Source organism: Puma concolor, chromosome B2 (assembly GCF_028749965.1).
Source record: "Puma concolor isolate L17-30 chromosome B2, mPumCon1.1.hap2, whole genome shotgun sequence".
Classification (NCBI taxonomy): Eukaryota; Metazoa; Chordata; class Mammalia; order Carnivora; family Felidae; genus Puma; species Puma concolor.
The window spans coordinates 84,935,779-84,953,159 of NC_141671.1; the positions used below are offsets into that span (position 1 = coordinate 84,935,779).

Genomic DNA, 17,381 nt, shown 5'->3' on the forward strand with positions numbered 1-17,381 from the left:
TCTTAATAGTATTATTTTATTTTAAAATCTAATTTTTCAAAAGATCATGTAGTAAAGAATGTTTTTGTCAAATAAGTTACCTTTCAGCTCCAGTTTAAAAGTAGCATGCCTCCAGTTCTATTTTATTTAAGAAAGAAGTGTTCCTTACTTATCTTCTTTAGAAATGCAAAAGCAATTACAAAGGTGGCATTTTCCTCAAAACTAAAACTATTTGTTTGGGGAAAAGTTCACAAAATCATAGCAGTTCACACTGAAAGCCACATTCAATTATAGTGGGTTTTATAGATACTGTAAAATAGCTATTTGAAAAACTTTCTTGAACTTCAGGTCTTCTAAAAGTCCCAAGATCTTAAATTGCACCTCATAGTTTATAACATTTAATAACATTTCCCCTTCTTCAAGCCCCAAAGGTTAAAAGCCATTTAAATGTGTTTAAGAAGAAAGTATTATGTCTTTAAAACTAATGTTTAAGAACAAGCAATTCAATGGAAATAAATTTGTCTTATAATTAAAAGTCTATATACAACTACATGAAACAATTATAAATTAGTATATGTAAGACTTTTAATTAAAAGTAAAATTTTTTTAGCAGTCTCTCTATAGATAATGCAAGTGAATATAATACTTCAGGTTTATTAAAGAAAATTGGCATTTTAAAATATGGATAATAATTATGTTCATTCATACCCAAATCGGGAGAATATTAAGTGGACTATTCCAAAGACCTGTCTCACATTTTCTTGAGCCATTTTTCATTTTTTTCACCATCAGAATAAGGGCTACATTTTACATTAATGCACATTTGTAATTAATGATTACTTTACATTAATACACAGCATCTATAGAGTAAGACTAGATTCTGTTCATAGATCGTGGCTAGACTCTGAGCATGTTCTCCCAGGGAGCTCAATACTTTTTTGTTATAAATAATGAAAGCATAGTCTACTGTTCACTCTCTAAAGAGAACACTACAATGACATGTTGTTGATCAAGCAAAGTCTAGCGTTTTCCTTACTGCAACAGGAAAAACACCATCCTGAAGTTTAGTAGTGTCTTGGAAGGGGAAATTAGAGCTGACATTTTTAAGGTTAGGGATCATCTTGCCAATGGTTTAAGGCAAATCTTTTTTTTTTTTTTTTTTTTTTTTTTTTTTTATTTTTGGGACAGAGAGAGACAGAGCATGAACGGGGGAGGGGCAGAGAGAGAGGGAGACACAGAATCGGAAACAGGCTCCAGGCTCTGAGCCATCAGCCCAGAGCCTGACGCGGGGCTCGAACTCACGGACCGTGAGATCGTGACCTGGCTGAAGTCGGACGCTTAACCGACTGCGCCACCCAGGCGCCCCAAGGCAAATCTTTTAATGTGGGATGGAACTGGGGCTATTGGGCGAAGTTCTCAATAGTTTAGGACTGGAAGACAGAGGGAGACAAAGAGTGAATGTCAGTGAATAGACAATTGTTTGATAGGCAAGTGGGTTTGACCAGCTGAGAAGGAGGTTGGTTGAGCACTTTATTGATTAGATAAATGGATTTTTCTGAAATTATGGAGGAAAACAATAAAGTTATACATTTTTCACAGCCTTATCTTCCTGGGTAAGAATTCACTGGAACAAATTTTAAAGTCTCGTAATGTAGTCCCAAAACTAAGAGTTAAATTCTAGGACACCAGGGATGTAAGTTTCAGCACTTGGGAATGATAATAACAGTCACTGTATGTAAACACCAGAAGCAGAATAAGAAAAAAAAGAAATCCTCTCATGTAAGTGTAAAAACTATCTTATATTCTTATACTATAAAAATATAATAAAAGGAGGAAAGCTGCTAGATAAGCACATTCACACACAATCCCAGAAGCATTTCACCTGGGAAAAAGTATCATATTAACTACTGGAATAATCTCTAATATACATCGCAAATTATTTTTCCTTTGTGGATTTTTGAAGAGAAGCATTTTAACGACGAGTAATGACATTTAAGTTAGGCATCATATCTCTGGTCCTCACTTTGTTAAAGTATATATTAGTTGAAACTGAAATACATGCCTTTGAACTCTAAGGTATTTCCAAGTATTTAAATGTGATCCAAGGAAGATCTAAGCTTTTGTGCAACTGAAAGGCCATGTGGGGTCTGTATCAAAGAATCAGCTGGGAGTGAAAACAAGTAGCACAAAGTTAGCTTATTTCTAGAATCTATTGCCTATACATAAGCAATACAGATTCATGAAATAAAAGGGCATTTGGCCTCCTAACAATGTGCTTAAAATTATTTTCTTTTGAATACTTTTCGCATTTAAGAAACACATTGGCTGTATGAATACCCCTGATTCTTTCTGTCCTTCCTTTCCTCCTGGCTTCCTTCTCTTTTGCCTTTCTTTTATTTCTTAATTTCCTTTCTTTCCCTTCCTACAAATAGTTAGGTCTCCAGCTCCCACTAGCCACTCCATGAGGAGTGTGGAGAGAGAGAAAGATGAATCATAACTATGCATATAGATTGACTGCTGTCTTTTTAAAAAAAAAATTTTAATGTTTATTTATTTTTGAGGGAGAGAGTGTGAGTGGGAGAGGGGCAGTGAGAGAGGGAGACACAGAATCTGAAGCAGGCTCCAGGGTCTAAGCTGTCATCATAGAGTCAGATGCGGGGGCTCGAACTCATGAACCATGAGATCATGACCTGAGCTGAAGTCAGACAGTTAACCGATTGAGCCACTCAGGCACCCTGATTTACTGCTGTCTTTTAATTAATGTAGCTCTATACATTATATTTTATTCAATGTAGTAATGAAAGCAACACCTGTAATTATCAGATATTACCTTTCAAGCAAGTTTTTATTACATATCTCCAGTGGCATCATGTGTACTTAGTTCTGAAACACTGTAGTTCATTCTATGATTTCTCCTATTTCAAGAGATCTTTGGAATTAGTTCAGATATATCTGTTCATCTATGTAAACTGTCTATGCCTCTTGCCACTACAAGTTGTTTTTTTTTTTATTTTTTATATATTTATTTTTTTTGAGAGAGAGAGAGAGAAAGGGAGAGAGAGAAAGAGGGAGAGAACACAAGCAGGGGAGGGGCAGAGAGAGAGAGAGAATCCCAAGCAGGCTCCACACCATCAGTAGAGAGCCTGACGTGGGGCTTGAACTCACAAATGGTGCGATCATGACCTGAGCTGAGATCAAGAGCTGGACACTTAACCGTCTGAGCCATCCAGGCACCCTTAGAAGTTTCATTTTCATAAGTAATGCCATTTAAGTAATTCAGTAAAATTCTCACCAAAATCATCAGAAATAAGGCCAATCTAATATGTAAATATGTACTTTACATCTCTTGAATAAAGTGGTAGCATTAATTCAATGCTTTTCATTGGGCTTTATTTAATTTGTGGCCAGAGATAAAAATTTAATCAAAATAAAAAGGAGTATAGAAAAAGGAAACATAAAATGTGTAACTGACCTGAGAGCTTCTAATCATGACTTCATGTATCATCTATAACTCAAACGAAGCATCTTAATCATTGGTCTACTTCTCTTTTGTTTCTTCTAGTGTCATTTTTACTATTACCAGATTAGAAATTAGTTCCTGTCATCTAAACTAGTGTTTGGTAGTTACTGGGGAGAGGAGGATTGTAATAGTTCACTGGATGTTGAATTAAAAATTGTGTATGATGCCAACAGAATAATAATCACCTTTTCCTCTATAAACAAGGACTGAGATTCTCATATTCGTGTAAATTAATCTGGCAAATTCTACATGCTTCTATAAGGGAAACACTTCACTGCGATCAGTTAGTGCTATTGTCTAAAAACACATCGGATCTCCGTAAATACCAATTACTGTCCTCCCATTTTTTTTTGGAACAATTCATAGTTAAGACCAACTATTTACATATCACTTTGTCTTTCATAAATGAGCACATTAGAGACTTTAACTTTGCCCAAATAAATATCAATATAGTAGCGTTCCTATTATTTGCTTGTATCTTCCAGTTCTTAGATAAGGCAACTGGTTCGCAATTCACTACCATCCTAGGGAGAGGCTTTGAAAACCAGTTCAGTGCCCCAATACACGAGGCATAGGAACAGCAGTGTCTGACACAACCAAATGGTACTGGCAGATGAAGTTGTTTAGAAGAGTAAACTTTCGAATATAAAAGTGCAAGTCACATCAGTCTCGCGGTCATGTCAGTTTGGACAAATCACAACTAATTTGGGGTAAAAACAAAGTTCATGGCATAGTCCCTTCCTTTCCACCTCACAGATGTCAGGCAATATGAATAAGTGCCTCAGAAAAAAAGACACTTTATAAAACACAGTCTATCATTATGTTTTAAAATGATTAAAATCATATTTTCCAAAATAGAGGGAACTTCTAAATATATCTATAAAGTATACTCAGACTTCAAACATCTGTGTTCTACCTATATAATCAAGGGACGTAATCAGGAAAATGAATATTCCTAGAGGTTCAAACAAATCACTCTCAGATATGCTACACTTAACAGGGTAAAATAAAATATAGGTCAAGATTCAAGAATCATGCGGAGGCATACGTTTATGTCAGGCTGTCGTAAGTCTTACAGAAAGATAGTATCATTGAAATAAGTAAGAATTACAAATGTTAGAGTTACCACTTCTTAAATTTTATACTTAACTATGTTTAAAAATAGGGGTGTCTGAGTGGCTCAGTCGGTTAAGCACCGTACTCTTGATTTTGGCTCAGGTCTTGATCTCGTGGTTCACGAGTTCAAGCCCTGCATTGGACTCCACAATGATGGTGCGGAGCCCGTTTGGGATTCTCTCTCTCTCTCTCTCTCCCTCCCACTCTCTGTCCCTCCCCTCCACTCTCTCACTTTCTCTCTCTCAAAATAAATAAATAAACTTAAAAAGAAAACAGGATCATATTTTTATCGACAAGCAATAAAATTAAAATATAATAATATAAAAACTATATTTCAAGATCTAACCCATTTCAGTAGCTTACTAAAAGTATTCAATTTTGCAAAGAGAAGAAATATGTTACAGAATGTGAGAACAATTTGCATGAGCAAGAAAAATAAATAAAAATAAAGTTGCTAATTATCAGGCAGTTCTAGTATTTAAACAATATATGTGCATGTATATACAATATAGAGACAGAAATGGAAGGAGTTCATAAAGACTTAGAAGATTCAGTCTTTGGAAAATAGCATATTAGGCCTATAAGTCTATTATTAAAATAATCATATCAACTTGGACAAATTATAGTCAATTTTTTGTAATCAGTCTATTTCAGATTGAATACATGAATGATAAATACAGAAAGATGATAAGATTAGAGCTTGAATCCCTATCTTATAAAAAGCAAACACATTTTCATCTTTTTACAATTTTTAAAACAAATGTTCATCTCTAAAATCATAAATCTCTTAATTTGGTGCCCCAATAGAAAGGGGAAGACTGAAGTCAGTTCCAAAAAAAAAAAATCAGTTTTGATAAATATTTTGACTTTAGTATAGAGGACCTAAACAACAACAACAACAACAACAAAAATTTGAGAGAAATGCTGTGAAAATTATCCTCCAAGATGCTTTATGACAAAGATGCATTGATCTCGTATGCACTGATATTAGACATTAATACAAGTCTCAAATTAGAATTAATAGCATCCATTAAATTTTCCATAGCAGAAGTGCAAGTACTAATACACCAATGAGACTTGCATCATCAACCATTTAATTTTAAACATTTTTTTTTTAAATGGTCTTCAGACAATGTTCTATACCTCCCTTCAATATGTGCTTTCTTTAGAAGTTTGGGAATTTATAACACTGGGCAGAAAGTTGTCATACAATGATCCAAATGCATTCTTAAAAATGTACTCTGACTTGCTGCAGCAGAATTATCCTCCGTTGCATTAATATTAAGACGTGTGGTTTACAATTGTGGGGTTTATTTTTTCCTATTCATCTCTGAAGGCCCATAGACTAATACAACTTATATTAGTGAAGTTAAGATTTTCCAAGAATCTTAGGAGCATACTCCTATACTATAACAAACCAGAGCCTTAACAAAATTAGTTTTCATAGCAAATATATTTTCCTCCAACATAAGATGTATATAAACATATACATTAATTTTATGAAGCCCATGAAATAATCTTTCCAACAAAGGGGCATATCTCAGGTTCATATTATATATTTCTGGGGTTTTTGGAGTTGTATAATAATCGCTAGTCCTATTATTATATGCCAGGTGCTGTTCTAAATGCTTTATATGTAGCATCTCATGTAACCTTGCCTACAGCTCTGTGTGAGAGAAGTGTCTTTACTGTCTTCATTTTAAAATGAGGAGCTAAGACCCCCGGAGATAGGAAAACTGCCAAAGATTGCAGAGCCATAAATGGCAGAACCAGCACCTGTTGTGAGTCAGTTGAACTCTAGAACTTCTACTCTTAACCACAACAGTTTTTCTCAGACTGTAAAATATTAAATGTTCTTTGGTCAACACTAGAGTGCTTGAATTATCTGAAGAAGTTTTCAAAATAGCTATTCATCCCTTCTGCATGGAGCATGCAATGTATTTGGTTTCAATGGTACCTAGAAGGAAGGTTTGTTCCTGACCTTGACAGACATCAGGCAGAAATGTGAAGGAAGAGTGACAAACCTCCCCTATGTGTTCAGCAACCTTCTTCCCGAGGGATCTAGAAACCCTTCTAAAACCGTAGCTCCTCTGATATTAATATGCCCTTGCTTTTAGGCCATTATCAACCAATCCTGGGTAAAACTTTAAAAACTATCCTAATACATCCTGTTACAATTAATTATTTCTTTTTTCTTTTTTTAATTTTTTTATGTTTTTATTTATTTTTGAGAGAGAGAAAGAGAGACAGAGCACAAGTAGGGGAGCATCAGAGAGAGAGAGGGAGACACAGAATCCAAAGCAGGCTCCAGGCTCTGAGCTGTCAGCACAGAGCCTAATGCGGGGCTCGATCCCAGGAACCATGAGATCATGACCTGAGCCGAAGTTGGACGCTTAACTGACTGAGCCACCCAAGCACCCCATCCTGTTACAATTATTTAATGTTAAATACAGTTGTTCAAAATATCAACCATTTTATGAAAGCAATTACTTTCTTCAATATCCAGTTATCATAAATTTTAGTTTAGGCAAGGGGTTTAGGTTAAAAATAAATAAATAAAATTTATTTAAAATTAAAAAACAAATACATTCATATGGTCTATTCTCTGCCTGACCTGTAGGGAATAGAGTTCCAGAGGGGAAGGAGAGGAATTCACATCATCCTTCTCACAATGAGGTATAAATATCCTCACTGGATATTCTTCCAGAAACTTGAATTTTATTTCTTGAATTTTTATTCTTCCAGAAACATGAATTTTACTACCTGGTAATCATTTAAAATATTACTTTTCATTTTAAAAAAGAGATGTTGTAAAATCAAATGCAACATTTACATAATTTTTTAAGGATAAAACAGACTTGAGACAAATTTTGTGTTTTCACTTTTTAAAACCTACATTCCAAATGCTTCCTTCCTTTCCCCAGGACAAAGTCAAGATTTCCAGAACTCAGGGTCTTTTGGAGAATAGGATGAGAATTACTTGATCGGGAATATATGGACATTGAGAAATAAAGACATTCTTCAATTCATTATATAACGGTTTCTTTTAACTCCATTGGAGAAAATATGCTTGGATACTGACAGACTAACAGATGCCATCACCCTGTCTCTAAATTTAGTTAATATTATATCGAACTAAGTAGAACAAAAACATCAGTATGGGCCTCTGTGCAAATGGTCACATTTAGTAAAGCTACGATGTTTTAGAGTAAAAAGAAACATTAAAGATCACTTGGTCCAAGGGTTTATCTTCTAATTGGGTACAAGTGAGCCAAAATGACGTGATTCAAGTTATGGTGCACCTTACAGTTTTCATCAAGTCAGTACTAGAATCCAGGTCTCCTGCTTCCCCTTTCATTCTCTCTACATTATGCCATGAATTAAATTCTTAGGTACTGACTAATTGAAAAGCCTTATGCACCCCAAAGGTGCATGCTTCATTCTTTCTTTTGTAATCTTTGGCTTCTAAACAGAAAAGAAAGCATCCAGGAAAAATAGCTAGTCTGAGTCGGTAGCAGAGGGTTGTGTATGAGGCCTCTTACTAATAATATAAACAACTCTAGTAGCAGTAGATAGAATGAGAAAAGACTGGTTACTCAAGGATGCAACAGTTATCAATCTTTAATGAGAGATAATCATGGGAGGGAGACTGCAACTGGGAGAATCAGAAAAAAGCTTCCACCTCTGTCAGCCCTTGATCTGGCTTTGCTCTGGGTTCACCCTGTCTATACAGACTTGGAGAGGTGACTTAATCTCTATACACTTTAATTTGCCCATTTGTAAAATAAAGCACCTAGTCTAGATGTTATATTTGAATTTAGTCAGAAGACCAAGAAGCAATGATGCATGACAATCGTTATGTTCTTAAATTCTGTAATGCTATAACCACAAATGGCTTCTCTCTCTAAACATCCTGACGTTTTAATTGTGTCTTATTAGTTAAAGGTTAGAAAAAGAACTGGTTTGCCCAATTATCTAAAATACTCTAAATATAAAATAAATATTCTAAACATAAATACAAAACATGCCTAAAAGCATCGATGGAATTAGCAGTACCTCACTCGCCACCTCATAGCCACTGCACAAATGGAAACGGATGGTCTCAATGAATTAGATATGTTCCTATACGGCTACGACTCCCACAAGACCATCCTCCAAATAGGCGTTTGTCTAGAAACATTTTGAAGTCTAGGCATTATAAAAGAAGACATTTGAAAGCCAAAAGCATTCACTACCTACGGTGAAACATCTACAGTTATGGAATTTCAGTCATGTTGAGAGTTGTCAGGAAAAATATTTTGGGGTGGCCATATTTGCCAGTATCCTTTTCACACAACTGACACAATAACCTTATCCGCTTATATCTGCATGTGATGGTTTGGCCAAAGGCCACAGTCCTACTTTAGTTTTACAAAGTAGGGCTTATTTTTATCATTATCAACAACAGTAGGCAAACATAATTTTGACTGGGAACCGTTCATCTTTGGTTGGAGAAAAACCAACATGTTCTATGGGCAACATTCCATCATCTACAATTAGTTTAGCTAACATTTTTCTTCAGGACACTTTAGCTGTATCAAATGGAGCCTCCTTCTCAACCAGGTTCCATGGTATAGATTCAGGATATACCAGCACATGAATTAACCATTTAATCAATGAAACCATAGCCAGATAATATGGTTAATTAAATGAATACTTACTGAGTCCCTGCAATGTTGTGTGTTCTGTATACATTTAGCAGTAGGAATACAATAGCAAAAATTCCAGTCCCTGTCTTCCTGTTGTTCCAAGTCTGGAAAACACTCTGTTTTACCAGCTGTATCTGCCTTCCTTACTCTAGTAATCTGGACCACAGGAGTGGTGAAACCCCTCCTCTTCGCTTCTAGGATTTAGAGTAGAAGCAGGCCTAAGGAAGAATTCTTCCTAAGGAAGAATTGCTCCTCTGGTTCTTATCATTCCAATATAAGAAGAGACCAAAAAAAGAGACCTTCTTCCTTAAAACCTAGAGCAAACGTGTTATACACCACATCCTATCTTTACACTGTTTCATGCTCGTAATGTTAGGGCTCCCCACCCCCAAGCAGAAAATAACTCTGTTCCCATCATACCACTTCATCTTCATGAGCTAGAAACCAGTAGAAAAGAAAACCAGTTGACTATCGGGAAGGCTAGAGTTTTTACATCATATATTTATACTATCGTATTTTACATAATTTCGTTTCTTTCACCAAACTTTGACCACTGTTGTGAATTTGTTTAGTTTCCTTCTGGTGCATGTCAATTTCCAGCAGAGGAGGAGAGAGGAGAGAGGGAGGAGAAGTAGCAGGGGGAGCAGTGGCCCCTCACAGGAACCTGGAGCCTCCCTCCAACTAAAAGCTGGTCCATGTGGACCGCAGGGTGGAGCGTGCTCTGGGGGCAGCCTAAAAAACATGCATCCAGCATAAGGAAAGATTCCAGGAAAGGGATGAACATGGTTCCCTTCCTGTTGTATTCCAGACAACATATTATTCATGCTGTCACTGGCACCAAAGAACAAATTAGCCTGTCTGAATATTCTCAGCAGAACAGAGGCAATGATAGCAAACTGGGTTATACAACATTCTGAACAAAATGCAATAAGCTATGTAATAGGCCAAATCAGCTCCAAAGTTAAGCTTAAGGAAAAGCCCTCTGCTCTTAGTTATGTGTTTGCATGGCAAAACATATTTTCGGTTCTGATATAAAGTCAAAGTGAAAGCAGCTAGGACATTACTCATCACGTGCATCACAATGAGCTCCATCACACAGACAAATTGTACTGAGTAATATGGTTTAAGGGAGGATTAAAATAAATTATGGCAGTAAACATGTAGTTGGCTGATGAATTCATCACAATCACTGTTTCTTAATTAATATTTGTTAAACAAAGAAATAACTATACTGTTGAGATACTTTACATGTCAACTAAATAGTGTATAGTAATAGATCAGTAGTCATTTAGATAGATAAATAAGCTTCTCCTGCTAAGATTCTCTGTTTTGGCCACTCTAAAGCAAAATATGGTTAATATGAAAGTTGATCATCAAGATATTCTCAATAATTCTAGGTAGTTGTTTACATTTTTGGTTATTACTTTAATTCAAGTTCCAGTTGTTACACTATAAAAAGGGCTTGTTAGGCTTGTGTGTATTTACAAAACAGCACTAAACTCTCATTAAAATGGCTTTCTCAATTCATTTTACATATAAAGTCCTGTACTTCATGATCATGTCAACCTCAAAATTCTTAATAGTTATTCTTGAGAAACAAAAAAGCATTAAAACCTAAAGCAACATGAAAAGACGTCTTAACAGTCATCAACATCTGATCATTGAAACTTGCCTTCCTCTCAAATGGGAATACACCGACAAGATGCAGAAGGTAATTTTGTGTAGCAGCTTTTGGTAGCAGGTATAAAAACACAGAGGACCATCAGGGCTCAGAGGAAAAGGGACAGGGCAAGGAGAGAAAAACTGATTAGTAAATTCATTTTCAATGCACAATTCACATGCCATTCTTCAGGTAAGTTTTTGCTTCGGGAGATAGAACACCCTTGTAAGATTTCATGGGAATTCTGTTGGAGAACAATTAACTGAGGTCTATGTAGGAGAAGCAGATTGGGAATAGCTCACGGTGACCAATAAAAAGCTGTTTCATTATTCAGGCATGGCATTAGTTAGTAGAAAATGGTGGAAATTCTGAAAAAAGTATATATAGTTAGAAGCATTTCAGAGAGCAGAACAGTAGACTTATCATACACAGAAATGGAAATGGTATCTTCATGTATAAAACTCAGTTAGAGACTTGAATGTTCAAAGGGACAAGCACTTCAAACTTACCATATCCCTCAGATGAATATAGAGTCTACCCTCCAAAAACCTACCTAGGATTCTCTTGCTTCCACAACCCCTCTCTTCTAAACTCTGCACTATCAGTAAACCTGGCTTCTCTGGGCTTCTTTAGTTTCACTTGATTCACCCATTATCTTGATTCTTTAAAAATGCATGCCCAAGAATTTGATAGAGCAAGCACATGGGACAGAAGTAGGGAAACTGTGCAGATCCATACATTAAGGATTTTTCTCCACTGTGCATTTATAGCTTTGCCTCGTAAGTATCACAACATTTCAGTGGTGCAATTACAATGATTCCCATGAGGAACACACCAAGAAGCAGTCTAAAATTTCAAGGAAGCATAAGGGGAACTGATTGAAACTTCACCTTGCTAAAAAAATGTGAACGACAACATGGAAGAAGAGGTTGACAAACACAAAAGAGTGGCACCCAGTTGAAAAGACATTATAAAGGAGATTCAAGCTCTGAAGGAGCTGAGGCCTGTTGCAATGCTAAGAGGAAACAGCAAGCATTTCTATTCTAAATTTTGTTTTCCTTCCCTCAGCTTAAAAATACGCTTGCTTATTGCATTGTAGCAGATATGATAGACAGACTAACTCAGTATCCATCCAACCTCTTTCTTGTATGTCTTCCTGTACTGCAGAAGCTGGGACACGTAAAATCTACATTTCCTAGATGCCCTTGTAGCTACGTTTCAGGATGTGATTTAGGTTCTGTCAATCAGACACTTTCATGTGAAGCTTGAATGTGGAAGAGAGGACAAGTATACCTATCATGGTGTTATTTACTTTTTTTTTTAAGTCTAATCTGGCTATATTGGATGTTCCCAGTATTAAGTTATACTTCCTTTGTTCTCACTTTTAATTATACTGTTTTTTAATGTATGTGCTTTAAAATTTTTAAAAAAAAATTTTAATGTTTATTTACTATTGAGAGACAGAGAGAGACACAGCATGAGCATGGCAGGTGGGGGGGGGTGCAGAGAGGGGAGAGACACAGGATCCAAAGCAGGGTCCAGGCTCTGTGCACAGAGCCTGATGCGGGGCTCGAACTCACAAACCACGAGATAGTGACCTGAGCTGAAGTCAGACACTTCACCGACTGAGCCACCCAGGTGCCCTTATTTATGTACTTTTGAAAGCCATCTTAAGAACTTTGTAGGGGCACCTGGGTGGCTCAGTTTTTTAAGAGACCAGCTCTTGGTTTTGGCTCATGTCATGATCTCACTGTTCATGCGTCTGAGCCCACATCGGGTTCTGAGCTGACAGTGCAGAACCTGCTTGGGATTTTCTCTCTCCCTCTCTCTCTGCCCTTCCCCTACTCATGTTCTCTTTTTCTCTCTTAAAACAAATAAATAAATTAAAAAAAAAAAAGAACTCTGTAGAAAAAACAACATTGAGCTTATCTTTGCATAGAAGTTTGAACATCTTTTTTGTTCAATAACAGTAAAAAAGCTATCTTTTATAAACAATTTTTAAATCATGACTAGTCCAATGCTTAACAAAAGACATGTCATTGTTTTAATTTGTATCTATCTAGTTCTTGGAGATACTGAATATGTTTATATGTTTTTTAGCTATTTGTAGATCTTTCTTAAAAATTATAATTTATTTATTTTTTGCTCATTTAATTATTAGAACTGTATGTTTATATTTTTAAAGCACATTATCATTATCTGGAGTATATTATCTATTGTTTCATTTATTGCATATATCTTCTTAATTTATTTTCCAGTTTTTAATATTGTATGTTTTTTAAACTAGTATTCAAAGGAGTTTGTAGCCAGGGCAATAGGGGAAGGATTGTTGTTAAACATAACAATAAAAACACATAAAGCAAAACACTTCATATGTTGTTTAGAATATTTCTTCATTGCAAGACAGAATGAACATTGAAAAGGGTAAGCTCAAGCCTAAAACAGATGAGGGAGAAAACTTAAAACACATCTAGTAATTTTAGCAATCCTTATCAAAATAACACCAGCATTCTTCACAGAGCTAGAACAAACAATCTTAAAATTTTATGGAGCCAGAAAAGACCCAAATAGCCAAAGCAATCTTGAAAAAGAAAGCCAAAGGATGAGGCATCACAATCCTGGACTTTAAGCTGTATTACAAAGCTGTAATCATTAGGACAGTATGGTACTGGCACAAAAACACACACTCAGATCAGTGGAACAGAATAGAGAACCCAGAAATGGACCCACAAATGTATGGCCAACTAATCTTTGACAAAGCAGGAAAGAATATCTAATGGAATAAAGACAGTCTCTTTAACAAATGGTGCTGGGAGAACTGGGCAGCAACATGCAGAAGACAGTCTCTTCAGCAAGTGGTGCTGGGAAAACTGGACAGAGACATGCAGAAAAATGAAATTGGACCACTTTCTTACACTACACACAAAAATAAATCAAAATGGATGAGAGACCTAAATGTAAGACAGGAAGCCATCAAAATTCCTCGAGGAGAAAGCAGGAAAAAACCTCTTTGGCCTTGGTTGTAGCAACTTCTTACTCAACATGTCTCCTGAGGCAAGGGAAACCAAAGCAAAAATGAACTATTGGGACCTCATAAAAATAAAAACCTTCTGCACAGCAAAGGAAACAATCAGCAAAACTAAAAGGCAACCGACAGAACGGGAGAAGATATTTGTAAACGACATATCAGAAAAAGGGTTAGTATTGAAAATCTATAAAGAACTTATCAAACTCAACACCCAAAAAACCAAATAATTCAGTGGAAAAATGGGAAAAAGACACAAATAGACACTTCTCCAAGGAAGACATCCAGATGGCCAACTGACACATGAAAAAATGTATCAACATCACTCATCATCAGAGAAATACAAATCAAAACCACAATGAGATACCACCTCACACTTGTCAGAATGGCTGACATTAACAACTCAGGCAACAACAGAAGTTGGCAAGGATGCAGAAAAAGAGGATCTCTTTTGCATCTCTGGTGGGAAGGCAAACTGGTGCAGCCACTCTGGAAAACAGTATGGAAGTTCCTCAAAATATTAATTGCACTACTAGGTATTTATCCAAGGGATACAGGTGTGCTGTTTCAAAGGGGCATATGTACCCCAATGTTTATAGTGGTGCTATCAGCAATATCCAAAGTATGGAAAGAGCCCAAATGTCCATCGATGGATGAATTGATAAAGAAGATGTGGTATATATATACAATGGATATTACTTGACAATCAAAAACAATGAAATCTTGCCATTTGCAACTATGCCGATGGAACTGGAGGGTATTATGTTAAACAAAATTAGTCAGAAAAAGACAAATAATCATATGAGTTCACTCATATGAGGACTTTAAGATACAAAACAGATGAACATAAGGGAAGGGAAGCAAAAATAATATAAAAACAGGCAGGGGGACAAAACATAAGGGACTCTTATATACAGAGAACAAACAGAGGGTTACAGGAGGATTGTAGGAGGTGGGATAGGCTAAATGGGTAAGGGGCATTAAGGAATCTACTCCTGAAATCATTGTTGCACTATCTGCTAACTAACTTGCATGTAAATTAAAAAATAAATGAAATAAAATAAAGACATATAAGAAATCTAGTAATTTTAAGTGAATACAAATATCCCAACTATGAAAAGTGAGTTTAGTGCTCCTCCCCTAGCAGCTCACAATGAGATCCCTTGAACACACAGCAAGATGGTGGCTGCTTCCAACCTGAAGGGAAAGCTCTCATCAGACACCAACCCTGTGGACACCTTGATCTTGGATTTCCAGCCTCTGAAACTGTGAGAAAATAAATTTCTGTTGTTTAAGAAGGAAAGAAAGAAAGAAAGAAAGAAAGAAAGAAAGAAAGAAAGAAAGAAAGAAAGAAAGAAAGAAAGAAAGGTGAGTTTGATGCTATGTCCTAGAAAAACCCTAGCCTTGATAACTAAAGAGATGATGTGTGAATATTTAAGAAGAGTGATCTACAAGAACCATGACAAAATTAGTATATTTTCTTTTCAACTCAGATAACAAACCAGCAGATCAGGAAATTCCACCTTGTTGGGTTTCAGCTGAATATTTGGCAAGTCTCTCATATATCACTGTTGTCAGAAAAAATAAGTATGGACTGCTGGGAAAATTCATACCTGGTTGAACAATATTTTCTATAGAACTTTGTTTAGTTGAGAAAAGTTTCTTAAAGTGGCAATCATCATTTTTTTTTTTTTGGTTTGAACATAAAAAGGAATATAGAAAACAATTTTGAGTATCTACTCTATGTATTTATTCACATATAAACTATTTACATATTTATGCACTAAAATTTTGTTGATTATAAAACCTACAAGAAGGTAAAATTGACAAGAATAAGATAAAGATTAAGCAAAATAACATCTGATTCATGAACATTCAAAAATTGTTCTAAATAAAAAATATATTACAAATGACACTCATAAAGTACCTTTTTTTAATGTCTTACTATTTGTGAGGTTTTCACTTAATTATTAAGCAATATCCCAAGGCACAATGTACATTTATTGCTGTGTTTACCCTTCTTACCAAGTCTGTTTAGATTCTCAAGGTATGTGTAATGAGCCTGATTATGAGATTATATTGGATGGACAGTATCATCTCTATCATTTTCTTTTCCTTTGCTTACATTTGCAAAATGATATTTATTTTTATTTGCACCTTCTTAGCAGAAATCTTTTAAGCTACTGTATATTTAAATCACCGGGAAAGTCACTTATAACACAAACTGCAAGACATAGCAATATACTAAATATGAACAAACTCTTTAGGTTTTAGTCATCAAAACCTCTGTTAAAGACCTCTCTATTCCTTCTGACAGTAAAACCTCATTGGATTATGAATCAATTAATATTTGAAATATTAGTAAAAATTGGTATTATGTGATTGTATAGATAAAATATGTATAAGTAAAAGTCATCTAATATTATCTTCTCCTTCCCAGTGGCTCAGGTTGTCTTGTGAAATTCTTGGGATGAGAACATCTCACTTTATAAATGATCATTTTTCATATTAATGACTTAGCTGAGGACATATGAAGCATACTTACTAAATTTATTGATGACACAAAAGGGGAGGAACAATTAACATGCTGGACAAGTTCTTAATTAAATTCAAGCACAATATCTCTCAAGAGTAGGAATGGGATTGAGAATGGGAGGATTCAGGTGGAATCTAACAGTGACTGGTGTTTCAGTCTTCAGGATATTTACTTTATGTAATTTATTTATTTAAGGGGCAGATAAATCTCAGAAAGGCATGTATCTGGAATGTTGAGCAACAGATCAAATAGCCAAGTATCTAGAATAATAGATGATTTTTATGCTCAGATATTGAGCATTTAGGAGGTAGCTACTATTGTAATGTTCATTTAAAGAGACCATGTTTGGGGGCACCTGGGTGGCTCAGTCAGTTGAGCGACCGACTTCGGCTCAGGTCATGATCTCACAGTTGGTGAGTTCGAGCTCTGCGTCGGGCTCTGTGCTAACAGCTCAGAGCCTGGGGCCTACTTCAGATTCTGTGTCTCCCTCTCTCTCTGCGCACCCCCCCCCCACCCCGCTCACACTCTGTCTGTCTCTCAATAATAAATAAAAAAACATTAAAAAATTTAAAAAAAAAAGAGACCATGTTTGTTTCACTATATAAGCAGGAACACATTGGTTTTGCACCTTGAAACGTATTTACTTATGATTATTGTGAGCCTTACAATGCAATCAAATTGGCTTGAGATATATCAGGTCTCACCTGTGTACACGAGCTTTCTTTCTCTAGGTACAACTTTTCTCGATTCTTCCTAAAGACCTACACAGTAATTAAAAGAGCTGAAGATGTTAAAGCTCAAATTTCTTTTTTTGTTGTTGTTTTTTTAGAAAATACAAAATGGTCTTAAAATATATG

General features: G+C 35.6%; 1 protein-coding gene across 1 annotated transcript in view; it reads right to left on the bottom strand.

Moving 5' to 3' along the window:
• LOC147581089 (uncharacterized) overlaps nucleotides 1-17,381 on the bottom strand; it is a 45,025-nt gene that overhangs the window by 891 nt on the left and 26,753 nt on the right. The gene's annotated exons all lie outside the window — the stretch shown is intronic.